Below are 17256 nucleotides of genomic sequence, written 5' to 3'. Positions count from 1 at the left end.
TGTGGGTTGTTGTATGTGGGTTTGGTGATGTATAACTTGTTAAATGACCCAACTTTGTGTTCATTATCTGGGTTTTTGCTATGTGTTCACTTTTTGGGTTTATGTTAATAAGGAGATGGAGAATTTTAATAACATTGTGATTTCAGTTGCAAAGTTTGTTGTCGATTTTTTTTTTTCTGCTCAATCTAGGTTTTTGCTATCATCTCAGGCTTAGATTTTAATACCGATGTGTGTGTTTGAGTTTGAGACTGCAGTTGTTTGTGTGTGTTTGAATCTATGAATGTTTTAGTACTGGTGCTTTTGATTTTGTTTTCTCTTCTTACTTATGTGTTCTTTATTTAGATTAAGAAATAATTAATTAAGATCAAAGGATTCCAACGTCCACCCAGATGTGAATTTTTCTGGTTTTGAACTTTTCTAGGCTTGTGGATGTATGTTCTTATAGAAAAAAATGAAAAGTAAAAAAAAAAAGAAAAAAAGATTAATGTTTATTTTAATTTTTTTCCTGACATAGCTTTTTTAAAATTAATTTTTTATTAATTTAAATTTGACATGGAATTTTAAAAATGCCAATTTTTTTTAATAATATTTTAATGGCCACGTCAGTACCATGTCAACAAACAGGACACTCTATCTGCCATATAAGAGTTTTCCATTAGTGGGTTGATGACAAGGACCAAAATAGAATCGATTTTCTTTTTTTAGGGACTACATTAGTAGCAAAATCAATTTAGGGACCAAAATAAGAATTGACCCAAAATGTAAGGACCAAAAGTGTACTTTCACCTTAAAAATTTCATGTTTAATACTCTCTCTCTCTCTCTCTCTCTCTCTCTCTCTCTCTCTCTCTCTCTCTCTCTGTGTGTGTGGCATGTGAGCGTGCTAGGTGGCTATTATTTGTTTGACTCATGTTAGCCATGCAGTATGATTTTTTTTTTAAAGATTAACTTCAGTCAGAAGCTGACATAAAAGTGAGGTTTTACGCCACCAATAAATAAATGCCATGTTATCACTTTGCTGAAAAATCAATACACATTAGCACACACAATCATAACTCAATTAAACCTTACAATCCTAGAAAAAATTGCAAACTAAAACCAATCCCTAAACAATTTCGTTAGTTAGCAACATTTCCAAACTGTTTAGGAAACTAACATCTCGAACGTAAGAAACTCGATTTTGCTCTTAGAACTCAAGCATAACAGACTCGATTTCCTTGTTTTTCCGCCTAGTTGCAATTTTTTCCTTTGCTTTGCTTTCCTTCTTCCTTCACTCTTCTTTTTCATTCTCCATCTTTCTTGTCCTGCCATCCACTGCTCTTCTTCTTTCTCAAACATCCAGTGCATTCTTCTTCTTCCACTCTCCTTTCTCAAACTTCCAAAGCCCCAAGAACAAAACTCAAAACAAAAATTGATCCTTCCAAGCCCCAAGAACAAAACTCAATCAAAAACCCCAGACCTGATCGGATTGGATCTTTTCCTCCAGATCTTCTTCTTCTCCAAAACTCCAGTGTGTTCTTCTCTTCCATTGGAGTGGTAGCAAGTATCATCAGAGCAGTGGCGAGCATTAACGCAACTTGGATTTGTGATTGGGTTTTCTGGGTTTTTGGTTCGACTCTACTTTCTTAAGCTTGCTTGGGTTTGTCTTGGGTTTGACCTAAATTTTCATAGAAATCAAGTTTTTGATACTCGAGTTGCTGCAATGAACTCAAGTCTTACAAACTTGAGATATTAGTTTCCTAAGTAGTTTGTAAATGATGCTAACTAACAAAATTGTTTGGAAATTGGTGTTATTTTGAAAAAAAAAAAAAAAAAGAATAAAAAAATCCTACAATCCTCAAACACGAATACATGACAGACCTGAAAAGCTAAATGTGTAAACCCCAAATCTCATTTCCTCCTCTCCGCATCGGAGCTCCACCCCGCCACATATGCTGCTGCACACGTCATTTCTAGGACTGCCGCACCGAACCTCAAGGTGTGTTCTTTTATGATTTGTTATTTCCCCAAATTTTGAATTTCAAAATTTTAATGGGTTTGGGTTATTTTTTGGATATCAATCACTTGATTTGGTATGGGTTTTGTTGATTTGGAATGTATTTTGCTAGATTTTGGTATTTTCACAAGTTTTGATTTGATTCTTAAATGGTAGGATCAAACCCTTAAAAAAATCTGATTGTTTTTTTTTTTTTTGCTAGCCTGGGTTCTTATGAATTTTATTTCTATTGTGCTTCCTTTTTAAGTTATGAAATTTTTTTGAGGTTTTCTATGTATTGTGGATCCCCTATATTGCTCTGCCCGTTGTTCTTTTGAAAGGATTCATTTAGTTAGTAGAATTTTTCTTTAATGATTTACATTAGTTAGCCATATAGGTTGATTAAGTCAATCAGGGTGTCTGACCATTTAAAGATAAGAGGTCAAAACTCAAAACCTGCAAAACATGGGTTTCTACACAATATTTGTGGACTAATAGAACCTACAGTTTTATGTCACTTTTAGTCCACCAAATCACAACCCCGACAATCAGCAAAAGCCAAACCATTAACAAGACTGTACTGAAGAGTACACATTATTGTAACTAAGAGGGCTGTAAGTATTTTATTTAAGCAAAAAAATTAAAATATAGGAAAGATTCTGCCTAGATTCTTAGTTCATTAGCCCCATCATATGAGGATAATCAGTTGGGTTTATCATAGTTGGCCTCACATGTTGGCTTGCTAGGAGTCTTTCAATAAACTCAGTCCTGCTTCCAGAATTTGCCGCAATGGCATCTGCATTGGCAAATCCATGTTAGGGCCAGAGGGCGAAATTCTAATAAAATCTTGTGTGCGTGTGTATTAAGTATTTATAATTTTTTTTTTCAAAATTTTGATGGACAAATACTTTTAACAGTTACCAAAAATTTATCATATCCAAATTGATGTATTTGCTCGGTTTAACTTTCTTTTCAATCAAATTTTCCAAAGTTTGCATACTATATCCTTAGTATCCTATATTATCTTGGATTAACCATTGGTTGATTTCATATGTATGTCACTTTAATTAAGAAAAAGTTTTTCTAGCTCAATCAATTTGAATTTGAGTTTTAATTCAATCTAAACTTGATTGTAATTAGGATGTAAGTCCATTTCTAGACCCACTTTTGTTTATTAACTTGAGTTATTTCTTTATGATGGTTTGCAATAGGGAAGACCAAAGTTAGAGCAATTATTGATGTTTCTGGAAAGGACTATTGATAGGACACACAGAAAGCATTGTCATTGATTATGAACAATATACTTCTTCCCTTGTAATCAAATCTGTTGGGATGGACCATGATAAATTTAGTGTGATGTAGTTTGTATTTTTCTTCTATTTGTTGTCAAATGCATGCTAATTATGTAATCATGAAAGAGTTGTATAATACTATAATCTATCCTGGACAAATATTTCCTACCCTTTACCACATTGAAGTTATACATGGTTTTACTTAGAAGAATAGAGAGTATTGTAATGTAAAATTAAATTGAAAATTTCAAAATCTCACTTGATCAAGATTTAAATTTTCTCTAGCAAAATTTAGTTTTGCTCAAGCAAAGGACAAGCAAACTTTCTGTAAAGACCTTGCTTGAGTGAGGGATAAGTGAGACTTTTTTTCGATTGGTCCTCCAATGATTATTCAAGGGAATCAACCTCCACGCTAGTCTCAATGAGAACTTAGCAAATACATTCTTATTCAATTCTTCTTGTTATAATCATCCAAGTCTTATACTAATTATTGTGGTACTGTTAGTAGTAACTAGCTAACTAACTGCAGAGTCTATGCTAAAATATTGGAAATGGAGAATCTATTCGAGATTATCAAGAATTCAAGATCCTTGGCTCCATCGTGCTTCTTATCAGTTGTCACAAGAATATTTTACCTATTAAGTGATTAATCCAGATATGAAGGTGGCTACGATCTAATTAATAGGGATACGCATTGGAGGAATATGGAGCTTTTATATCATGCTTTTATGCCTGATTATGTTGCTAAAATATTGCAGATACCACTGCCATAGTTTGATGTTCTAGATATATATATATATATATATATATATATATATTTTTTTTTTTCGCATAACAGGGGAACTTTATTAATGAAAGGAAACGTACAGGCACAGAAAAATTGAGTTCAAACAAACTAAATCAAAGTAGCAAGACCCTGAAGACAACACTGGACTAAACAGACAATTACAACAACATTAAAACAGAACTAGTCTTTCACTACACCCAAAACATAAACAGCAACTAAACATTACAAAAGACCGGGAAAAACTTATTTGCAGATCACTTCACAGGATGATGCAAAACCCATGGAATCCCTTTAGAGGCATTGCCACAAAAAGGTGGGGCATATGTCATATTTGGATTGCCACAAAAAATCGGGTGAGTATTTTGTTCAGAGTGCTTGTCATTTGAACTCAAAAGACTAAGGCTTAATAGCAAATTAGGGAATGTTCCACAGATTCAAAATTTCATAATTCAATGAGGAAATTAAGTAAGGACTTTGGCAGTTACGATCGGACAAATTAAAAATTAACTAGCAACATTTTTTTTTTTTCCCTTTGTTTATCGACCTTTAGGACCCATAATCTCAGAAAACACTGCCCTGGGGGACATCAATCCATCTGAATCCTTACTAGCAAAACTTCCCCGGCTTACTACGGTCACTTGACTACTGCCATTAGTACTCGATACTTTTCCACTGCTACTAAAAATCATGTCATCACTTTCATTGACATCGGACATAGGGATCAGAGCTTGCTCATCAAAGTCCTTCATGTCAATTTCTTCTGACAAATCAAGCTTGACATCTTTTTCTGCACTCTCTTGCAACTCCAATGCTAACTCAAGACTCCCAACCACATCATTCATTGGTAGTCTTTTGGTTCCATTGTCAAGCAAACAATTCACCACAATCTCGCCAAATTTCTTTAAGCATTCTGGTTCAATTTCATCCTTCAAAGATGGATCAACAATTTGATCAAGCTTTTCATTGTGATAGCACTGCAGGACCCATGCTGCTAGACCCATTGGATGCTCCTCAGTCGTATGTATGATTGGTGGCCTTCCACACAACACCACACCAAAAGAGTACACGTCAGACTTCTCAGTTAGTTGTTGAAAGCGATAATATTTCGGGTCCAAATATCCGAATGTACCCTTAACCACTGTACTAACATGGGACTTAGACGTAATGGGACCAAATTTTGACAACCCGAAATCAGACACCTTGGCCAACCACTGATCATCTAATAAGATATTTGTACTCTTCATATCACGATGAATGATTGTATGTGTCGCACCTGTATGAAGGTAGTTCAACCCACGTGCTGCACCAATGCAGATTTGGAGACGTTGCTTCCAACAAAGTGGCTGATAATTGGTGTTATAGAAATGATCACGAAGGGTCCCATGAGCCATATAATCATACACGAGAATCATCTCGTTATCATCATTACAATATCCAATCAGAGAAACGAGATGGAGGTGGCGGAGCCGAGACAGCATCTCGATTTGTTGAAGCTGGAACTGAATCACATAAAAGGGACAAAGCCAAACATCAAGTGCAAGGCAAAACGACACGCTTGAGGTTAAAAGATCAGAGCAAGCTGAAGAACAAAACAACTGCGTGTTGATTAATAAGATCACGTGCTTAGCATGTGAAGTAATTTAATTCCAGTTAATTGTATTAGTGGTCCACCTGTCGAGCATCTAATGGTTCAGTTGCATTTCCGTTAGATTAGGGAGTTTGTTAATTTTCTGTTTTCAGTCTTAGCTCCTCTGTTGCTGTATATATAGAAACAGGGACTCATCTAATTACTTACTTTGTACATTTTCTGATTTTGATGAATGAGAAATATCTTCTCTCTCAAATATTTTCTCTCTAAACTTCCAGAAACCTCTTTCTTTAATATGGTATCAGAGCAAGATTCTTTTGATTTTCTTTCATCTGTTGCCAAACAGTTTTTAGTCTTCAAAGTTCCTTTCTTTTCTTCGTGATTCGCTTGAAATTCTAGTTGCGAAACAGTTTTGGTTTTCAAAGTTTCTTTCTTTTCTTCTTGATTCGCTTGAAATTCTAGTTTTTTTTTTTTCATGGCTTCTGATTCAACAACCAATCAAGCACAATCTTCCACTCAATCCGTGCCTTCTCCAAGCACAACAATGGCAGATGAATTTGCTAACAATCCTTATTTTCTTCCAGCCACTAAGAGTCCAGGAATAGTTCTTACTTCACAACCTTTAACCGGTCCAGAGAACTATTTGAGTTGGGCGAGATCAGTGTTCTTGGCTCTAAGTTCACGGAACAAGTTTGGTTTTGTGAATGGTTCTATTCCACAACCAGATCTTACCTCTCCACTGTACAATTCTTGGAGTAGGTGTAATACCACTGTGCTCTCATGGCTGACCAACTCTCTCAGCATGGATCTCAAGGCAAGTGTGATGTACATCAACACTGCAAGGGATTTATGGATTGACCTCAGAGACAGACTTTCACAGGGCAATACTCCAAGGCAATTTGAGCTGCAAAAGGAAATTGCTCGTCTTTCTCAAGGTACACTCACAGTAAGTTCATACTTCACTAGGTTTAAGACTCTGTGGGATGAGTTTATCAATTTTCAACCTTTCACTGTATGCAATTGTACTTGCACATGTGGTTCTAAGGCTTCTCAATTGCAAGCACAGCATAAGGAGCATGTTTTCCGTTTCTTGATGGGATTAAATGATAGTTATGGGAACATAATAGGTCAAATCTTATTGCTTGAACCTTTTCCATCTATTAGCAAGGTCTGCTCCTTGATTTTGCAAGAAGAAAAGAGAAGGAGTTTTGGGCATGGAGTCAATATAGTTTATCCTACTAAGGCTACTGCTATGTTTGCTAATCATGCTAAGGGTTTTAATGGCAATCAAGGACAGAATCAAGGCAATCGTGGTAACAGAGGTCATTTCAAGAAGGATAAACCCATTTGTACTTACTGTGGCCTTAGTGGTCATATTGCAGACAAGTGTTATAAGTTACATGGGTATCCTCCAGGCTATAAGCACAAGGGAAGCAATCAAGCTATGGCAAATCAAGTTTCAGCAATTCTGCCTTCTGGACATTTTGGCAATATGGATGGTTTTGCCTCAGCCAATCAAAATTTGATCCAAAATAATGCTGGTTTTCCTAATCACAACTTTCAATCTGAAGCTGGTTTTCTTCCATAGCCTTCCTTTGGTGCTACGGTTGCTTCTCCATAGACTTCTGTCCAAAGTTTTCAGCCTCAATGTCCCATCTCTCAGGTTCAATGTGAGCAACTCCTTAACTATTTGAAAGCAGTCACAGCTTCTGGTTCTGGTATTGGTACTTCTACTGCTCATCAAGTTGCTACTGTCATGGCATCTGCTCCCATTATTCAACCTGCCTTACCACCTAACTCAGCTTCTTCCTTTACTACTGATGCTTCCAACTTTTCAGGTAATCCTTTTTGGATTCCTCCCAATTTTACACATTCTGTTTTCTCTACCCATATTGTTGATAGACCTCATTTTAAGTCTAAAGCTTGGATTTTGGACACTGGTGCTACTGACCATATGGTCCACTCAGTGTCACAACTTACTACCATCACTTCCACTGTCCATTCCTATGTTTTCTTGCCAAATGGGGATCAGGCCTTAGTAACACATGTAGGCATTGTGCAGATTTCACCCACTTTGACACTCACAAATGTTTTATGTGTTCCTACTTTCAGTTTCAATCTTATTTCCATTAGCAAACTTACACAACAATCTTCTTGTTGTCTTATTTTTCTTGGACATTGGTGTTTTATCCAGGACCTAGCTCAATGGAGCATGATTGGCCTGGGTAAAGAGTGTCAAGGGCTGTATCTGCTGCAAGCTCCTGCTTCTCAGATTGCTCCTACTGCCTTGGTTACTTTTGCTGCCCATACCTCTTCTACTTTATGGCACAGCAGATTGGGACACCCCTCTTTTTCAAAGCTTTCTTTGTTAAATAAGATTGTAAGTTCTGAAGCTTTCAATAATCTAGATTGTTGTGAAGTTTGTCACCTTTCTAAGCAAAAGAGGTTACCTTTTCCTTCTAGTAGTCATGTATTTGTTCAGCCTTTTGAGCTTGTTCATTGTGACTTGTGGGGTCCCTTTTCCACTTGTACTGTTGAAGGTTTTAGGTATTTCTTAACAATTGTTGATGATTTCTCTCGTTGTACTTGGGTTTATCTTCTCAAGAATAAATCTGATACTCAGTTTTTCATTCCTAATTTTGTTAACATGGTTCATACTCAGTTTCATGCTTCTGTTAAGACTATTAGGAGTGATAATGGTACATAATTTTTCTTAAGGGAATTTTTTCATTCCAAAGGCATCTTGCATCAATTGTCATGTGTTGATACTCCACAACAAAATGCAATTGTTGAAAGGAAGCATCAACACATTCTCAATGTTGCAAGAGCACTAAAATTTCAATCCAATGTGCCTTTGTGTTTATGGGGTGATTGCATTCTCACTGCTGTCTATCTTATTAATCGATTGCCTTCCAAACTTCTAAATAACAAAAGTCCATATGAATTGCTTTTTAAGTCTTCTCCATCTTATAAGCATTTAAAGTGTTTTGGTTGTTTGTGTTACATATCCACTTTACCACATAATAGGCACAAATTTGCACCTAGGGCCAGAAAATGTGTCTTCTTAGGCTATCCTCATGGCATTAAAGGATACAAGGTTCTTGACCTTGAATCCAATTCTATTCATTTTTCCAGGGACATCATCTTCTATGAACATATTTTTCCTTTTGTCTCATCTAATCATCCTTCCACTTCTTATCTTGATTCTTTTGTGTTTCCCCATTGTGTTTCTAATGCACCTTATGTTTCTGATCCTCTTAACCTTCCTTTGGTTGATTCAATCTTGGCCACTTCCCAACCTGATTCACCCATTGATCCTACTCCTTCTACTTCTAATACTTCTCATTGTGATTACCAACCTGATGTGTCTTTACCTTCTGCTTTGGACCCTGTTGTTCCTCCTTCACCACCTTCCCTTGATCAATCTTTGCTTATTTCCTCATCCTCTTCCTTACCTGCCTTAAGGAGATCAACCAGAGTCCATCACCCACTTTCTTACCTTGCTGATTATTCTTGTAAAGCAGTTAGTACCAAGCCTGCTTCTGGTTTGCCTTATGACATTTCAAATGTTCTCAGTTACTCACATCTTGGACCTCATTTTGCATCCTTTGTCATGGTTGTTAGTTCTAGAAAATGGTTTGAGAAGTTTTCATCCACCATTTTGCAAATGGGCTTCATTCAATCAAAATCAGATTATTCTTTGTTTACGCACACACAAGGAGCTTCATTCACAGTGCTCTTGGTTTATGTAGATGATATATTGTTGACTGGTAATAATCTAACTTGTGTTCAACATTTGAAGAAGGTTCTTGATGACAGATTTGGTTTGAAGGATCTGGGGTCCTTAAGGTACTTCTTAGGGCTTGAAGTGGCTAGAACTGATGCAGGTATAAGCTTGAACCAGAGAGAGTATGCCTTGGAAATTATGGAAGATACAGGTTTTCTAGGTTCCAAACCAGTCAAGTTTCCCATGGAGCAAAACTTAAAGTTGTCCAAGTATAAGGGAAAGCCATTGATAGATCCTTCTCAGTTTAGAAGGCTTATTGGGAGACTCTTATACCTTACTTTGACAAGACCAGACATCACATATGCTGTGCATAGGCTAAGTCAGTATGTATCACAGCCAAGAGAGCCCCATTTACTAGCTGCTAATAGAGTACTTCAATATATAAAAGGCTCACCAGGAAAAGGCATTTTTTTCCCAAGCCAATCTGATCTGCATATTAAGAGCTTTTGTGATGCGGATTGGGCTGGATGCCCTGACACTAGAAGATCCTTAACGGGTTATGCTGTTTTCTTAGGGGAATCATTAATTTCATGGAAGTATAAAAAGCAAGGTGTTGTTTCAAGGTCCTCAGCTGAGGCTGAGTACAGAGCAATGGCAAGTGTAGCGTGTGAGGTCACTTGGGTGCTGCAAATACTTAAAGATTTAAGGGTGAATCATACAAAACCAGCTATGTTATTCTGTGATAATCAAGCAGCCTTGCATATAGCTGCAAATCCAGTCTTCCATGAAAGGACAAAGCATATTGAGGTGGACTGTCATTTGGTAAGGGATAAGATCATGGAGGGTATGATTAAAACATTTCATGTTGCTACTAATTCACAAGTGGCAGATATTTTTACCAAAGCACTTGGTTTCTCAGCTTTTACAAGACTTTCTGGAAAGTTGGGTTTGAAGGACATTTTTGTTCCCAGGATTGTAAAGGCACAAATCACAGATCAAGTTTCAGTTCAAGAAGGTCAAGTCTCAGAACTTGAGGTTTAGGACTTGAGGGGGAGTGTTGAAGCTGGAACTGAATCACATAAAAGGGACAAAGCCAAACATCAAGTGCAAGGCAAAACGACACGCGTGAGGTTAAAAGATCAGAGCAAGCTGAAGAACAAAACGACTGCGTGTTGATTAATAAGATCACGTGCTTAGCATGTGAAGTAATTTAATTCCAGTTAATTGTATTAGTGGTCCACCTGTCGAGCATCTAATGGTTTAGTTGCATTTTCGTTAGATTAGGGAGTTTGTTAATTTTCTGTTTTCAGTCTTAGCTCCTCTGTTGCTGTATATATAGAAACAGGGACTCATCTAATTACTTACTTTGTACATTTTCTGATTTTGATGAATGAGAAATATCTTCTCTCTCAAATATTTTCTCTCTAAACTTCCAGAAGCCTCTTTCTTTAATACGATTTCTGTCTTGAACTCCTGGGCTCCTTGTTGAGAACCGGGTTTTAACCGTTTGATCGCAACTGGGGTGGCCCCATCATTAACATAATCTTTGTACACGTCACCGAACCCTCCAGCACCAATAATAAATACTTTGTCAAAATTGTTGGTAGCTGCTATAATCTCAGTGAGTGAGAAGTAACGAAATAAACTACACGGTAGAGTTGAGCTGGAGGCCTGGGTTGAATTGCAGAAATCCTTGTCTCTTTTGGCTAGTCGGAAAATCAAGAATCCGAGAATCAAGAGTATGGTAACACCGCCAATGACGGCAATTATTGTTGTTCTGTTATTCGTCGACTCTGCTAAATGTAGCTGGGGCACAGCCGTTGGAGGGGTCGACGGAAGTGGGTCGGGGTTGGGTCCAGCGACATTGCCACAGTACTCGCTTACTTTGAAGATTTCAATACCGTTCAATATTGCATCACTGTAACTAGTCAACGAGTCATCCGGATTTGCTTTTATGGCTATAGAAAGGTTCTTTTTCTTCTCGCTTTCTTCGCCAAACATCCCACAGCGTAATCCTTATATACCGGAACACCCTTACTCCCACTCCATACTATAATGTCGGCTTCTTTCTCAGCGGTTTGATTTGCTATGAAAATAACAAATACTCGGTCATGCCATTCAATAATCTCCGGTTGAAACTCGCAGAAGTGCAGCCTAACAAGGTAATAAAACCCAGAATCTACGGGAAATTCCCAAGTTAGGTTGTACAGCTTATTGACAGCTTTGTACCTCCCCATAGTCCGGGCAGTTCGATAGACAGCTTCCGGTGCAGTGTATGGAGGTATTTTGGTGAACATAAGTTCAATAGTTGAGTTAACAGGTATAACAGATGACATAACATCTGCCAAGTACTTTTCGTCCGGACTCCAGCTCCGGAGCATTCCAGTGTCTTCAGTGGGTGAGATGTAGTTCCCTCCAACATTTACTCTGTATACCGTCTCCAGAGCAGTTCCGTTATCAATGTTGAACATGTACTCCTCGCCGATTAAAGGGAACCTCTTATCATCAGACGGAGTGTAATAGAGATAAGAAGGCATGGACAAAATTTCAATTCCGTTGATAAAAGCAAATGAATTGGAATTGCTTGGATTGAAGGTTATGTTCAGCCTCAAATCTTCCACGATGTCAATACAGAACTCTCTAAATATTGTATCATCCGGATCACCATCGGCATCTGCTGTAAGTGAAGCATTGAAGTCTCAAAGAAGGGTAAAAGTTCCAGCTTTGACAGAGAAGAGGGCATTAGAGCGGTCGAAATTGCTGTACGTAGCTAGGTAGAAGTATAGTCGAACGAATTTTTGGCCGGTAGTGAGTGGGAATATGCAGGTGAATGGGGAGACAGACAAGCGGGCAGTGGTATAGGGTACTCGCGAAGCAGATGAGGATTGCTTAACTGAGTTTGTGGCTAGAGAGGCCTGGTTTTGTGATAGTTCTTGAGGGAAGAATTTTGAATTGACATCTCCAGTCCAGGTCCGACCATCTAATGCAGTCGAATTGTCAGAGGAGCCACAGTTAAGGATAATATTATCGACTGGTTTGTAAGGAGACGGAGAGTTAATGGCCAATGTGTTGGACAAGTGGAGCAGCAAGAAGGTGAGGTAAAGAGTTGTGAAAGTTAAACATGGTAGGACTGTGGTGCAAAGATTCGTGTTGCCCATTGTAGCAGAGACAGGGAGAACGAGTGTGAGTGATTTTCAAAAGAAAATAATTAAAAAGTTATTACAAAAGAATGTGATAATTGATATAATTCGTTCAAGTGGACAAGTTGATTTATTTATAATACTAGTCGCTAACCCGTGCGATGCACGGGAAAGCTACCAATTTTTTCCAAATGATGTGACATTAGCTATTGGAATTCAACATTGATTCTCTAGTAGCATGTTGTTATTTTTCTATTTCATTTATTTCATGTCTTCCACTAAATATTCAATGCATTCATTATATTTAAAAACATATATTCAAATTGATTATCTAAGTGTTTGCAAAAAACTACAATCCAATCAACTCTAGAATACAAAATAGGCTGGGGTAAAAAATAAATCATAACTCAGTTTCCACACAAAAACAAAGGAGCAAGGTGATAACTCCACCTCACTCAGTTTCCACTAAACAAATTCAAACCCATAGCTCAGTTTCCACACAAAAACAATTCGAATTGACCAATAGCTCAGTTTCCACACAAAAACATATATTCAATTTGATTATCTTAGTGTGTGCACAAAAACTCAATTCAATCAACTCTAGAATACAAAATAGGTTGGGAACTTCTCTTGACGTTATATATCATGGCATATTCCCAAATACATTTTCGTATCTACCTATAAAATTTTCAAAATTTTACCATAAAATACACAATAACTTCTTTCTTATAAGCTACCTGATTATGCAAGCACCAAGTAAAATAGCATTCCTAATCCATATATGCATGCATACAAATTGCAGGGTTCATGAATAAAACAGACCTTCACAAAAGCAAAAAATTCCTCCTGAATGCGAACAACAACTACCATTCTTTTCAAGTGGGATGCAAAGTGGTGTCTCTGAACAATCTGAACAGCATTGCCACTTCCCCTGCAATTTATAGCATGTCATAAAATATGAACAGAATATGATTAAAAAATGGAACTTTCTAACACAGCAAGGACTCAAAGTAACATACATACTGAACAATGCCAGCAGGGAAAGACAAAACTACTCTTTGCCAAAGCATGTTTCCTATTGTGCCAAAGGTGGATGTAAATTTTCAACATATAGGTTAAGGGTTCCATTCTCACAGACAACCAAATTACACAGGGACACAGCAAGGATTCAAAGAACATACATACTGAACAATGCCAACAGGGAAAGAAAGAAATAATCTCTACCGAAGTATGTTTTCTATTGTGCCAAAGTTGGATGTAAGTTCTTAACAGATAGGTTGAGAGTTCTTTTCTAACTGATGTTATTCTCAAGTTCCTAGTTTCTAGTAAGGGGCATCTTCTAAGAAAGTAGTCTCAAACAGTTTAACAACAGCAGGTAACTTGAACCAACCAACATGAGTAAAAAAGAAGGATGAAGTGAATGAAAAAGAAGATACAAATCAATAGTTGTGAGCCATTTAAGGCTAACAAAATCTGAAGCAGCAGTCTCTATTTCATTTTCTTTCTCATACATACATGGCACATCCAATCTAAATGCCACAAGCAAACCAACCAGCAAAAAAGTAGGACCATAAAAGTACAAACTACTTTAAGGAAAATTTATTATAGGTTCTCCATAAGGGAGCTGACGAACATTCAATAGTGTATTCAAATATGATTGCAGAAAAATGGTCACGATTGGCATTCCTTGTAGACCAATGATACTTGGATAATTACATCAAATTCATAAGAATCCTGAGATTGTTAATAAAAGAATTCTGATGCCAAGCACTTGACTAAAATCTTATGCTGTGAAAAGTGCAATTCTTTACCAAAATACACTATATATATATATATATATATATATATATAGACGAAACAAATAGCTTTAGAAACCCAATGTAATTCACCATCCAAGTACAACAATAAGGTTTGTCACAAAATTGAAAATCATATAAAATTACTTAATACTTATTATCCATGTCTATTATTGATTCAAGTGAAAACCAAAAAATTATTTTGGCCACAGTACATGTTAATCTATTCTGTATCAGCCTCATCAGCCTGAATTGCCCGGTTACATATTGAATTATGTTTGCAAGATCAATAAAACACGTAAACATTGATGATTGATATTGTATAAATACCCACCAACCAAAATCAATAAACACGCAAAAAGAAAAGCAATTTGCTGGATGGAAAAAACAAAAACTTACTTTGTTTGGTTTGGAGGCAGAACCTTTTGCCGATGGATGAAGAGACCAAGCGAGGTTTGGAGATAGACTCTTTTGCTGATGGATGGAGAGAGAGAGCGACTGAGAGAGAGAAAAGCAGACCCTTTTGCTGATGGATGAAGAGAGCAAGCGACTGCGAGAGAGAGAAAAGGAGCGGCGCTTGCAAAAAGAGAGGTTTATAATGGTTTTCTTAGGTTTCGGTTTTTTTTTTTTTTTTTTTGGTTTTGGTTTTATTGTTTTATGTTTTATTATTATTTTTTTTAATGTTGTGCTGACGTGGAAAATTGTAGGAGCTTCAAAAGCTTCGGTTTTATATATATATATAGATGATGTCGAGACTACTCTTTCCACGCGAGTAATGATGTGATAACTGACAACTGATAGTCTGGTACACGGAAAATTATTGGTAGGTGGAAAATTATTTCATACAATATCAAATCCAACAAAAAAGAATGAGAGGTTTTATTGGACAACCAGTAAAAAGTTGATCAATATAGCAAAAAGTTTCTCAGTCATTAAAAAAGGTGGTCTTCCCCTTCTCTTAGGCAGTAGAATTGCCGTACCTTCTTGTTGATAGAAGAAGAACAGATCTTGATAAAGCTAATGAAGAAGACAAGGAAGACAACGGCTAATTTCCAACGGTAAAGAGCTAAAACGGTGCCGTTTGTTTTAATGACAAACGACATCGTTTTGAGCCTCAATGGTCTGAGTTATAAGTCATGATGACAAACGATGCCGTTTCTACTTAAGAGCAACGACGCCATTTCTGCCTTCATTGAAGTCTGGGGCTTGATCTTGAAATCCTCTGTTCTTCTTCTCTACATAGCTCAGTCCGTATAGTTAAGATTTAAATATTTACTTGACAGCTGTACCATACTCAAAATATCTGATTAGAGGTTGTTATAGGTTTGTTGGATTTTCTGCTAGAAGGTTCTAGTTTTTAGTCTAAGCTATTCACTATAAAAAGAATCTCAGTGTATTGTATTATCATTGAGCTTGAAATACAATTCAGTTTTTTTACTACTCTCAATCTCTCTCTCTCTCTCTCTCTCTCTCTCTCTCTCTCTCTCTCTCTCTCTCTCTCTCTCTCTCTCTCTCGCGTTCTTCACACAGTTACAAATCCGCCATTGTTATAACCTGCTCAAGCTCAAAATTTACATGGTATCAGAGCCAATCATGGCTTCCACCACAGACACTGCTCAGACTTCTCATACTACCACAACACACACGGCTACTCAACCACACTCAACACCATCACCTTTACTTCTTCTCTCTAACATGTCCAACCTAATGTCAATCAAATTGGACTACACCAACTATATTCCATGGAAGCATCAACTCATCACAATATTGGAAGCCTATTCCCTAATTGAACACATTGATGGTTCAATCACTCAGCCTTGTCAATTCCTTCTTGATACTCAAGGGAATTTGACTACTAGTGTCAATCTAGACTTTCTAACCTGGAGAATCAAAGATAAAGCTCTGCTTTCTTTGATCAACTCAACCTTGACTCCACAAGTCTTCTCACTTGTTGTTGGAATCACAACTTCAAGGGAAGTTTGGAATACTTTGGAGTAGAGATTTACTTCAACTTCGAGAGCTAATATCTTGAATCTGAAACTTAAACTTCAGAGTCTCAAGAAAGGAAATGATACTGTGAACAATTTCTTGCAAAAAATCAAAGTTGCTCGAGACAAACTTCTTGTTGTTGGAGTAATTGTGGATAATAAAGAACTACTGTGCATTGTTCTTTGTGGATTACCAAAGGAATTTGCACATTTCTATTTTGCAATTCGTACTAGAAGTGATCCAATCACATATGAGCAACTCTCAATCATGTTACAAAGTGAAGAGCAAGCCATGGCTGAGAACTCTGAAATTTTCTCTCATTCTTTGGCTATGTTTGCATCTAACAACAAAACCTCTGGACATCCACAGTCTCACACTTAAGGTGGATTCAATAGAGGTAGAGGCAGAAACAATTCTAATCGAGGAAGAGGTGGTGGAAGGAATGGACAGCAGTATCATAATCAGTTTCATCAGAATTTTTCACCTCAGTATCATAATCAGTCTCATCAGAATTAGAATTTTCAGAATTTTTCACCTCAAGTCTATTCTAATCAGACTTCATCATCTTCATCCTCTGTTGGTGGTCAAACTTATAAGGGAGATAGACCTACATGTCAGATTTGTGGCAAATCAGGTCATCAAGCTCTTGATTGTTATCACAGGATGAATTTTGCCTATCAAGGTAAACATCCTCCCACCAAGCTAGCAGCTATGGCATCTGCCTCAAATGCAGCTATTACCTCCAATCAAGATCCTTGGCTAGCAGATTCAAGCACTTCGGATCATCTCACAGCCAATCTCAATAACCTGTCCATTCAATCCCAATATAAAGGTCCTGACCAAATCAATGTTGGTAATGGACAAACTCTTCCTATCAACCATATAGGTAATGCTTCTCTTCACACCAAATACCATAAATTTCTTCTTCAAAATGTTCTTCATGTTCCAAGAATAGCCATGAAT

At 37.1% G+C, this 17256-nt stretch overlaps 1 pseudogene across 1 annotated transcript; it reads right to left on the bottom strand.

The window, feature by feature from the left end:
- Positions 1–4569: 4569 nt before the first annotated feature.
- On the bottom strand, positions 4570–12595 carry LOC115986157 (annotated as a pseudogene). Its single transcript, XR_004090608.1, has 2 exons — positions 10827–12595; positions 4570–5537 (listed from the first exon to the last, which is right to left on the bottom strand). The product of XR_004090608.1 is annotated as a receptor-like protein kinase FERONIA (transcript).
- Positions 12596–17256: the final 4661 nt, after the last annotated feature.

This window comes from Quercus lobata, chromosome 1, assembly GCF_001633185.2.
Source record: "Quercus lobata isolate SW786 chromosome 1, ValleyOak3.0 Primary Assembly, whole genome shotgun sequence".
In the NCBI taxonomy this organism is placed as follows: domain Eukaryota; kingdom Viridiplantae; phylum Streptophyta; class Magnoliopsida; order Fagales; family Fagaceae; genus Quercus; species Quercus lobata.
Note: the sequence above shows the minus strand (reverse complement) of the source record. Positions and strands in the feature narration are given on the sequence as shown.